Source organism: Apium graveolens, chromosome 8 (assembly GCF_009905375.1).
Source record: "Apium graveolens cultivar Ventura chromosome 8, ASM990537v1, whole genome shotgun sequence".
Classification (NCBI taxonomy): domain Eukaryota; kingdom Viridiplantae; phylum Streptophyta; class Magnoliopsida; order Apiales; family Apiaceae; genus Apium; species Apium graveolens.
In genome coordinates, this window is record NC_133654.1 from 238,922,870 (window position 1) to 238,934,579 (window position 11,710).

Below are 11,710 nucleotides of genomic sequence, written 5' to 3' on the forward strand. Positions count from 1 at the left end.
CCCATCTTAAACTTCCACACCGTGCCCGGCTGACAGAGAGTTGCAATAATCAAATCCGAATCAAAATCCTCGGGGGTTTTCTCATTCCAATTCTCCACTTGGGGTTTCCTTTGTCGCTGCCCAATAACACGGTGAATCGCCTCGGGCTGGTAATCAACCGTAATCCCCCTAACAACAGTGTACCCATTCTTGTCGGCCTTGGCATTCGCATAAAACTCGTGAACCACGCTCATCGGGACCGCCTCCGGCGACTCATAAAAAGTAATCCTCCATTTCTCTGCAATCATCGGCAATAACTCACCATCCCTCACCGATGGCAATAACCCCCTCTCCTTCAGAATCGGCTTCGTCAGAAGCCAAGCATACTCCTCCTCAGCAACCCTGTCCACCAATCGGGGTCCCGCAGTAGTACCCCTCGAAGAATTAGCAGTAGGAATTGTGCTGCTGCTATCAACAGTTCGAGATCTCTTAGGGGCCATTAAAACTGAGAATAAGTGTTTGAGATTTGTGTTTTGTGTGTAGGAGAGAGTTTTTAAGTTGAAAGTACATGGGAGTGTATATAGATAGGTTGTGTGTATATATAGGGTAGGATTTAAGTTTAGAAATTGAATTGGAGTGGGGTTTGTGGCTTGTTTGTAGGAGGAATTTCGTGGGTTAATGGGGTTATGGGTGTGTTTTTTTTGTTTTTGTAATTTTTCTGTTTTTTTATAAGGCTGTAAAAAAAATTCAAAAAGACGGGCTCCAGGCGGCCGCCCCAGCTTTCCAAGCGGGCGCCTCAGCTCCCAAGCGGCCTCCCTAGATCTCAGGCGGGCGTCCGGGAGGTCTTTGGAAAAAAAATTATGCCTTTGTTTTTTCTGATTTTTTTTGGGTTTTGGATAGAGTACTAACTTCTAAAGGTTCCTATAGTCTCAAATCTTGGGTTGCCTCCCAAGAAGTGTTTCTTTTACGTCATTAGCTTGACGTAGAGTAGTTCGATCAAGTTGACAATAAAACGGCACTAACCACTTCCCGGTTTGCCGTGTCCCCATAATAGTGCTTCAATCTCTCACCATTAACCTTGAATGCTTGGCCCGGATCGTTCTAAAAAATCTCCACCGCTCCATGTGGAAACAAAGTTTTGACGATAAATGGTCCAGATCACCTTAATTACAACTTTACAGGAAAAAGTCAGAGACGAGAGTTGAATAAAAGAACTTGTTGCCCCGGCACGAATGATTTAGGAGATAGTTTTCTGTCGTGCCACCTTTTTACTTTTTCCTTGTATATTTTGTTGTTCTCGTACGCTTGCAGTAGAAATTCATCAAGTTCATTTAACTGCAACATTCGCTTCTTCCCAGCTGCATCTAGATCAAGGTTTAACTTCTTCAATGCCCAATAAGCCTTATGCTCAAGCTCCGCAGGTAAATGACATCCCTTACCATAGACAAGTTGAAATGGGGACATCCTAAGTGGAGTCTTGTATGCTGTTCTATAAGCCCAAACAGCTTCATCGAGCTTCAAAGACCAATCTTTCCTTGTATGACAAACAACTTTCTCTAGAATGCGCTTGATCTCTGTATTAGACACTTCAGCTTGACCATTAGTTTGCGGATGATAGGCAGTAGCAATACGATGATTCATATTGTAGCGCTGCATCATAGAAGTGAACTTACGATTGCAGAAATACGACCCCTCATCACTTATGATTACTCGTGGCGTTCCAAACCTTGTGAATATCTGCTTATGAAGAAAACTCAACACTACCTTTGCATCATTTGTCGGTAGAGCCTTAACTTCTACCCATTTCGAGACATAATCGACTACCAGCAAGATGTACTGATTATTGCAGGACGAGATAAATGGTCCCATGAAATCGATTCCCCAAACATCGAAGACCTCAACTTCAAGCATCACATTTAAAGGCATCTCATCCTTTATAGTAAGATTCCAAACTCTTTGGCAACGATCACACCTTTAAATGAACTGATGTGCATCCTTAAATAATGCAGGCCAGAAAAAACTTGCTTGAAGAATACGAGCTGATGTCTTTCCACCACCATAATGTCCACCATAAACTATGGAATGACAGTCTCGTAATATCCCCTCTGTCGCACAGAATGGGATACATCTCCTCATGATCTGGTCAGCTCCTTGTCTAAACAAATATGGTTCATCCCACATGTACCACTTCACCTTATGCAGAAACTTCTTCTTTTGAGTTGCATTCATATTATGAGGCATTATATTGCTGACAAGATAGTTTACAATATCTGCGAAGCATGGCTCTTCCTCCTGAACTGCGAACAACTGCTCATCCGAAAAAGATTTGTTGATCAATGTCTTATCATGTGAAGTAGAACAGGATTCTCCAATCTAGAGAGATGGTCAGCAACTTGATTTTCAGTACCTTTTTGATCCTTGATCTCTAACTCAAATTCCTATAGCAAGAGCACCCAACGAATAAGTCTAGGCTTCGAATCCTTCTTTGAGACCAGATAGCGAATGGCAGCGTGATCAGTGAATACTGTCACCTTTGTCCCAAGTAGATAAGATCGAAATTTTTTAAAACCAAAGACTATAGCCAAGAGCTCCTTCTCAATAATGGTGTAGTTCATTTGAGCTCCATTAAGCATCTTACTAGCATAGTAGACCACATGAAAAAGATTATTCTTGTGCTGCCCAAGAACTGCTCCCACCGCATAATCACTCGCATCGCACAACATCTCAAAAAGTTTTGTCCAATCAGGTACCGTAATAACTGGTGCAGTTATTAAACTCTTCTTGAGAGTCTCGAATGCCGCCAAGCATTCATCATCAAATTTGAAAGGCACATCTTTCTCGAGCAAGTTGCACAATGGCTTAGATATCTTAGAGAAGTCCTTGATGAAACGCCGATAAAAACCCGCATGACCAAGAAAACTACAGATTCCTTTCACCGAAATAGGTGGTGGAAGATTTTTAATGACTTCCACCTTGGCTTTATCCAACTCAAGACCTTTACTGGAGACCTTATGCCCAATAATGATGCCCTGTTGCACCATGAAGTGACATTTTTCCCAATTGAGCACCAAATTAGTTTCCACACACCTTTTAAGCACCAAACGAAGATTATGCAAACATTCATCAAACGAATGTCCAAAGACGGAGAAGTCGTCCATGAACACTTTGACATTATCTCCAATCATATCAGAGAATATAGCCATCATGCATCTCTGAAAAGTGGCAGGTGCACCACATAAGCCAAACAAAACTCTGTGAAAAGCAAACATTCCAAATGGACAAGTGAAAGTAGTCTTTTCTTGATCTTCTGGTACAATGCAAATCTAATTATAACCCGAATAGCCATCCAGAAGACAATAATACTCATGACCAGCCAACCTGTCAAGCATCTGATCAATAAATGGAAGAGGGAAGTGATCCTTCCTTGTGGCTTTGTTCAACTTTCTATAGTCCATGCATACCCTCCATCCTGTGACTGTTCGAGTGGGGATGAGCTCGTTCTTCTCATTTGCTACCACAGTAATACCTCTTTCTTAGGTACACATTGCACTGGGCTCACCCAAGAACTGTCAGAAATAGGATATATGATTCCTGCATCCAGCCACTTTAGAATTTCTTTCTTCACCACTTCTTTCATGATAGGATTAAGTCTTCGTTGTTGCTCAACAGTCGGCTTGCTACCTTCCTCTAGCAGAATTTTATGCATGCACTACGAAGGGCTGATCCCTTTTATATCTGATATAGTCCATCCGATGGCCGATTTGAATTCTCTCAAGATCCTCAAGAGCTTGTACTCATCACTACCTGAAAGGTCAGATGCAATAATAACATGAAAAGTAGATGCATCACCTAAAAAAGCATACCTCAGGTGTTCAGGCAATGGTTTAAGCTCCAAATTAGGTGCTTCCTCAATAGATGGTTTGAGCTTTCCCTCAGCATTCTTGAGATCAGTAGTACCAAGAGATTCAAATGGCATGTCTAGCTTTCGCCTCCAAGGAGAAGCATTTAGATATTGTAGTTGCTCATTGCCTTCCTCATCTTCACTGTCAAATTGCCCCACTAAGGCTTTTTCTAAGGCATCAGACCTTAGCACATGATCAAGTTCTGAAGTTACCGCAGAATCAATCAAATCCACCTTGAAGCACTCCTCATCCTCTGTAGGGAACTTCAACGCATTAAATACATTGAATTTCATATTCTGATCTTGCACCCTCATAGTAAGTTCACCTTTTTGCACATCTATCAAGGTACGGTCTGTAGCCAAGAAAAGTTTTCCCAAGATTATGGGAATCTTCTTATCTTCCTCAAAATCCAGAATGACAAAGTCTTCAGGAAAGATGAGCTTATCCACCTTTACTAACACGTCCTCCACGATGCCTCATGGGTATGTAAGAGAACGATCAGCCAATTATAGAGACATATAGGTGGGCTTTGGATCAGGTAAATTCAGCTTTTTAAAGATAGACAACGACATCAGATTGATGCTTGCTCCCAAATCGCAAAGGCACTTGTCGAATGAAAACTTGCCAATGGTGCAATGAATGGTGAGGCTACCTGGATCTTTAAGCTTTGGAGGTAATTTTTGTTGCAGCACAGCACTGCACTCTTTCGTTAGAGCAACGGTATCAAGATTATCCAATTTTACCTTCCTTGAAAGAATCCCTTCATGAATTTCGCATAACTCGGCATTTGCGCCAGAGCCTCAGCAAAGGGTATGTTGATGTGAAGTTTCTTGAACACCTCCAGAAACTTACCAAATTACTTATCCAGCTTTTTTTTTGCAATCTCTTAGGAAAAGGTGGTGGAGGATAGAGTTGTTTCTCCCCTGTATTACCCTCAGGCAGAGTGTGTTCAATAGTAGTCTTCCTTGGTTCCGCCTCTTTCTCCTTTTGCTTCTCTTCTTCATCTACAACTTCAGCTACTCCATCTTTTGCTTTTTCAGCATCAGCAACTTTTCCAGACCTTAAGGTAATAGCTTTGACTTGCTCTTTAGCTTCCTTCCTTCCTGGCACTTCAGTATCGCTGGGAAGTGTGCCAGGTTGACGATTGAGCACGTCATTGGCTATTTGACCAATTTGATTCTCCAAGGTCTTGATAGAAATAGCCTAACTTTTGCACAACAACTTTAACTCCTCGAAATCAACACTAGACGGTGGAGCAGCACCTTCTTGTTAAGGATATGATTGCCTTTGAGCATATTGCTGAGGTTACAAGAATCCAGCTGGATTAAACTGTTTACTTACACCTTGCCGATATGGTTGCTGAACAGTATTCTGAGTATTGCTCCAGCTAAAATTGGGATGATTTCTGTTATTAAGATGATAAGCAGCTGGCACAGGCTGCTGCAGTCGCTGATAATTGTTCACATATTGAACAGATTCATTAACAAGAGAACACTGATCTGTAGCATGAGAGCCTGCACAAAGCTCACAGACCATAGCTATCTGATTGATTCCATAGTTGGCTAAAGAATCAACCTTCAAAGATAGTGCTTGGAGCTGCTCTGCAATAGTTATAGCTGCATCAACTTCCAGAAGACCTGCTACCTTCCCAGGCATCATCCTTTGAGTTGGGTTTTGATGCTCATTTTCCAGCCATAGTTTCAATAAGATTATAGGCCTCAGTATAGCTTTTGGCCCACAAGGCGCCTCCAGCTGCTGCATCGAGCATGGGCCGAGATTAGGCCCCCAAACCATTTTAGAACCCAGTGATCACCATCCAGTCAGGCATACCATGATGTGGACACTTTCTCAACATCTCCTTATTGCGCTCCCAAGCGTCACACATAGATTCTATTGGTTGCAGCGCAAACTGAGTAAGAGCACTCCTCATAGCTATAGTCTTGGCCATTGGATAGAACTTCACCAGAAACTTTTGCGCAAGATCTTCCCAAGTAGTGATGGACCCAGCTGGTTCAGAATGTAACCAGTCCTTAGCTTTATCCCTGAGAGAGAATGGGAAAAGCCTCAGCTTGATAGCCTCATCAGTAACACCATTATATTTGAAAGTACTACAGATCTCGACAAAATTCCTGATATGCATGTTGGGATCTTCAGTCGCAGCACCTCCGAAAGAAACAAAATTCTGCACCATCTGAATAGTGCCCGGCTTGATTTCAAAAGTATTAGCCCGAATAGCCGGATGAATGATGCTTGACTGAATGTCATCAATTTTAGGCCAAGAAAAGTCCATAAGAGCTACGTCAAAAACTTGTTAGGCACAAAGCATGTGCTAATAATTCATGCAAGTATACGTGTTCGCAAGTAATATAGAATGATTTCTAGTTTGTTCCCACGGAGACTCGTACTAATTGTATTTAATTAACACTTACTCACTAATGTATAATTACTTCTCAATGTCAAGACACTAACACTTAAGGTTGATTGACTAATTATTAACTACGATTAACTACGAGAATAGAACACTTAAATTAACACTTGAATTAACAATATTAGACACACATGAGATCATAACTTCATTACTACTTCATTCAATAGTTATTGTTATTACCCTTAGCATGTAACGGTGATAATATTAATCGAACAACACGAAACTGATAAAAGCCAACTTTCGTTGTACGAGTACCATTCTACCAAGCATCCACAATTAAGATAGAAGTTGAATATGCATCAATTATGTTGAGACCCTATATGTCTACATAATTTGACAACATAACGATTTAAGTGCAAGTTATTCATTATGATTACACAGGTCAAGTAAAACGGTTAGAGTTACCCACTAATCATGCATACAATACACGAACCTATGCTAGCATGGCAAGTTCTAAATTTCAAGATTCACTGTCGCTTCACAAGAGATTAACAGGCTATCTTATATGTTCGCGACGCACATAAGACGAATAAGCACAACCTATGTTAGATATCATAAAATCATCACAAACCAAGGTATTAAACAATTAACTAAAGAAATCCATAGTAAATCCGCTACGAACCCATGATTATGATTAGCCCATGATAGAACTCATCGTCACCATGGGTTCATATGAAAACATGATAATAACATGACAATATAAACTAGTAAAATACTTATTAAAACCAGAGTACGTCACAAGAGTATTAAGGTTCAAAGTAAAGAAAACTAGCATCCACTATTACAACGAATAAAAGAATCACAAGATAATGTATGCTTCCTCTTCATTGTTGCGGTGTGCTAAAACGGTCTTCTTAATCTTCTCTCCTTGCTCCTTGCTTGATTGATACTTGATTGTTTCTTTTTATTGTGAAACATCTCTGAAGATTACTTATATAGAAGTCTACAAGAATCAGCAGTCTCAGAAGCCCAGTAGAACACGAATTAAAAATCCAGCATTAAAATTCTCGACCCCGGGCGGCCGCCCCAGCTTTCCAAGCGGGCGCCTCAACTTCCAAGCAGCCGCCCCAGATCCCAGGAGGGCGCCTGGCATGCTTCTGGAAAAATGACTGTTTTGCTCCTGATTTTGCTGATTTCTTCGCATAACTCCACGCAACCGATTCCAAGTACTTTCCTAGGCTTATTATGATGAATTGTTCCTACATACGCAGGTTATACCCTGAAATGCAAAAAACACTAGAAAAACGCGTCAAATACACAAAATACTTGATTTCAAGACATCAATTCAAGCCATTATAAGACGTTCTAAGTGGTATAAAATGTCACTTATCACATGCCATTTGAATCTCTGGGAAATACTGATCTCAAGAATATTGAGGGAAAGCTCAAACCATCTATTGAGGAAGCACCTACGTTGGAGCTTAAACCATTGCCTGAATACTTGAGATATGCTTTTTTAGGTGATGCATTTACTTTTCCTGTTATTATTGCATCTGACCTTTCAGGTAGTGATTAGGACAAGCTCTTGAGGATTTTGAGAGAATTCAAATCGGCCATCGGATGAACCATAACAGATATAAAAGGGATCAGCCCTTCGTACTGCATGCATAAAATTCTGCTAGAGGAAGGTATCAAGCCAACTGTTGAGCAAGAGCGAAGGCTTAATCCTATCATGAAAGAAGTGGTGAAGAAAGAAATTCTAAAGTGGCTGGACGCAGGAATTATATATCCTATTTCTGACAGTTCTTGGGTGAGCCCCGTGCAATGTGTACCTAAGAAAGGAGGTATTACTGTGGTAGCAAATGAGAAGAACGAGCTAATCCCCACTCGAACAGTCACAGTATGGAGGGTAAGTATGGACTACAGGAATTTGAATAAAGCCACGAGGAAGGATCACCTCCCTCTTCCATTTATTGATCAGATGCTTGACATGTTGGCTGGTCATGAGTATTATTGTCTTCTCGATGGCTATTGGGGCTACAATCAAATTTGCTTTACACCAGAAGATCAAGAGAAGACCACCTTCACTTGTTCATTTGGCACGTTTGCTTTTCGCAGAGTTTCTTTTGGCTTATGTGGTGCACCTGCCACTTTTCAGAGATGCATGATGGCTATATTCTCCTATATGATTAAAAATAATGTCGAAGTTTTCATGGACGACTTCTCTGTTTTTGGACATTCGTATGATGAATGCTTGAATAATCTCCGTTTGGTACTCAAAAGGTGTGTTGAAACCAATCTGGTGCTTAATTGGGAAAAATGTCACTTCATGGTGCAACAAGGCATCATTCGTGGGCATAAGGTCTCCAGTAAAGGTCTTGAGGTCGATAAAGCCAGGGTGGTTTTCATTGAAAATCTTCCGCCATCTATTTCTGTGAAAGAAATCCGTAGCTTTCTTGGTCATGCGGGTTTTTATCGGCGTTTCATCAAGGACTTCTCTAAGATATCTAAGCCGTTATGCAACTTGCTCGAGAAAGATGTGCCTTTCAAATTTGATGATGAATACTTGGCAGCATTTGAGACTCTCAAGAAGAATTTAATCACTGCACCAGTTATTACGGCACCTGATTGGAGAGAACCTTTTGAGATGATGTGTGATGCAAGTGATTATGCAGTGGGAGCAGTTTTTGGGCAGCGAAAGACTAATATCTTTCATGTGGTCTACTATGCTAGCAAGATGCTAAATGGAGCCCAACTATAGTTTTTGGTTTCGAAAAATTTCGATCTTATCTACTTGGGATAAAGGTGACAGTGTTCAATGATCACGCGGCCATCCGCTATCTGGTCTTAAAGAAGGATTCGAAGCCTAGACTTATTCGTTGGGTTCTCTTGGTACAGGAATTTGAGTTAGAGATCAAGGATTGAAAAGGTACTGAAAATCAAGTAGCTGACCATCTCTCTAGATTGGAGAATCCCGAGTCTACTTCACATGATAAGACATTGATCAACGAATCTTTTCCGGATGAGCAGTTGTTTGCAATTCAAGAGGAAGAGCCATGGTTCACAGACATTGTGAACTATCTTGTTAGCAATATAATGCCTCCTAATATGAATGCGGCTCAAAAAAAGAAGTTTCTGCATGAGGTGAAGTGGTACATGTGGGATGAACTATATTGGTTTAGACAAGGAGCTGACCAGATCATTAGGAGATGTATCCCATTCTGTGAGACGGATGGGATATTATGAGATTGTCATTCGACAGTTTATGGTGGACATTATGGTGGTGAAAAGACAGCAGCTCGTATTCTTCAAGCAGGTTTTTTCTGGACTACGTTGTTTAAGGATGCACATCAGTTCGTTTTAAGTTGTGATCGTTGCCAAAGAGTTGGGAATCTTACCAGAAAGGATGAGATGCCTTTAAATGTGATGCTTGAAGTTGAGGTATTCGATGTTTGGGAAATCGATTTCATGGGACCATTTATCTCGTCCTACAATAATCAGTACATCTTGCTGGTAGTCGATTATGTCTCGAAATGGGTAGAAGTCAAGGCTCTACGGACTAATGATGCAAAGGTAGTGTTGAGTTTTCTTCATAAGCAGATATTCACAAGGTTTGGAATGCCACGAGTTATCATAAGTGATGAAGGGTCGTATTTCTGTAATGGTAAGTTCACTTCTATGATGCAACGCTACAATGTGAATCATCGCATTGCTACTGCCTATCATCCATAAACTAATGGTCAAGCAGAAGTGTCTAATAGAGAGATCAAGCACATTCTAGAGAAAGTCGTTTGTCCGTCAAGGAAAGATTGGTCGTTGAAGCTCGATGAAGTTGTTTGGGCTTATAGAACAACATACAAGACTCTACTTGGGATGTCCCTATTTTAACTTGTCTATGGTAAGGGATGTCATTTCCCTGCGGAGCTTGAGCATAAGGCTTATTGGGAATTGAAGAAGTTAAATCTTGATCTAGATGCGGCTGGGAAGAAGGGAATGCTTCAGTTAAATGAACTTTATGAATTTCGACTTCAAGCGTACAAAAATAACAAAATATACAAGGAAAAGGTAAAAAGGTGGCATGACAGGAAGCTATCGCCTAAGTCATTCGTGCCGGGGTAACAAGTTCTTCTATTCAACTCTCGTCTCCGACTTTTTCTTGGAAAGTTGAAATCAAGGTGGTCTGGACCATTTATCGTCAAAACTGTGTTTCCACATGGAGCGGTGGAGATTTTTAAGAACGATCCGGTCCAAGAATTCAAAGTAAATGGTCAATGATTGAAGCACTATTATGGGGATACGACAAACCGTGAAGTGGTTAGTGTCGTTTTATTGTCAACTTGATCGCATAACTCCACGTCAAGCTAATGACGTAAAAGAAGCGGTTCTAGGGAGGCAACCCAAGATATGAGACCATAGAACACCTTAGAATTTAGTACTTTATCCAAAAACCCAAAAAAATCTGAAAAAAGTTGGCAGAAATATTTTTCCCAGAAGCCTTGCAGGCGCCCGCCAACGAGGATCAGGCGGCCGCGCGCGAGCAGGCGCCCGCCTGCTGGTGCCAGGCGACCGCCTGCGCCCCTGATTTTTGAAAAATCATTTTTCATCCTATAAAAAAAACAAACAAACCAAAAACAAAATTCACAGGAACCATATCACCCATTAACCCATGACTTCTCCCCATACTTAGCCACAATCCCCACTCCTAATCACATTCTGACCCTAATTTTGCCCAATAAATACATACAACCTCTACATACACATCCACACACTTTCAACTCTACAAAATCTCTCCTGCACACCAACACAAACTCTCCAACTCTTATTCTCAGTTTTCATGGCCCTAAAGAGATCACGAACTGTGGGTAGCAGCAGCACCAACCCAACTGCTACTGATTCTTCGAGGAATACTGTTACGAGGCCCTGATTGTTGGATGGGGCTGCTGAAGAAGAGTACACCAAGCTTTTGACTAAGCCTATTATGAGGGAGAGGGGGTTTTTGCCATCAGGGAGGGATGGTGATTTGCTACCGATGATTGTTGAGAAGGGATGGATTATATTCTGTGAGTCACCTGAGGTGGGTCCGATAAGTATCGTTCGCGAGTTCTATGCGAACGCCAAGGCCGACAAGAATGGGTTTTCTGTTGTTTGTGGGCTTATTGTTGATTTTTAGCCTGAGGCGATTTACCGGGTAATTGGACAGCGACAAAGGAAACCACAAGAGGAGCATTGGACTGAAAAGACCCCTGAGAACTTTGATATGAACTTGATTATTGCTACTCTCTGTCGGCCAGGCACAGTGTGGAAGTTCAAAAGGGGAACCAACGAGTATCATAATTTCCTTGTTGTCACGATGAACAGGTATACTCGTGCTTGGAATGCATTTATATGTGCTAATATTCTTCCTTCTGTGCATTCACATGAGGTTACAGTGGAGAGGGCGAGGTTGTTATGGGGAATTCTG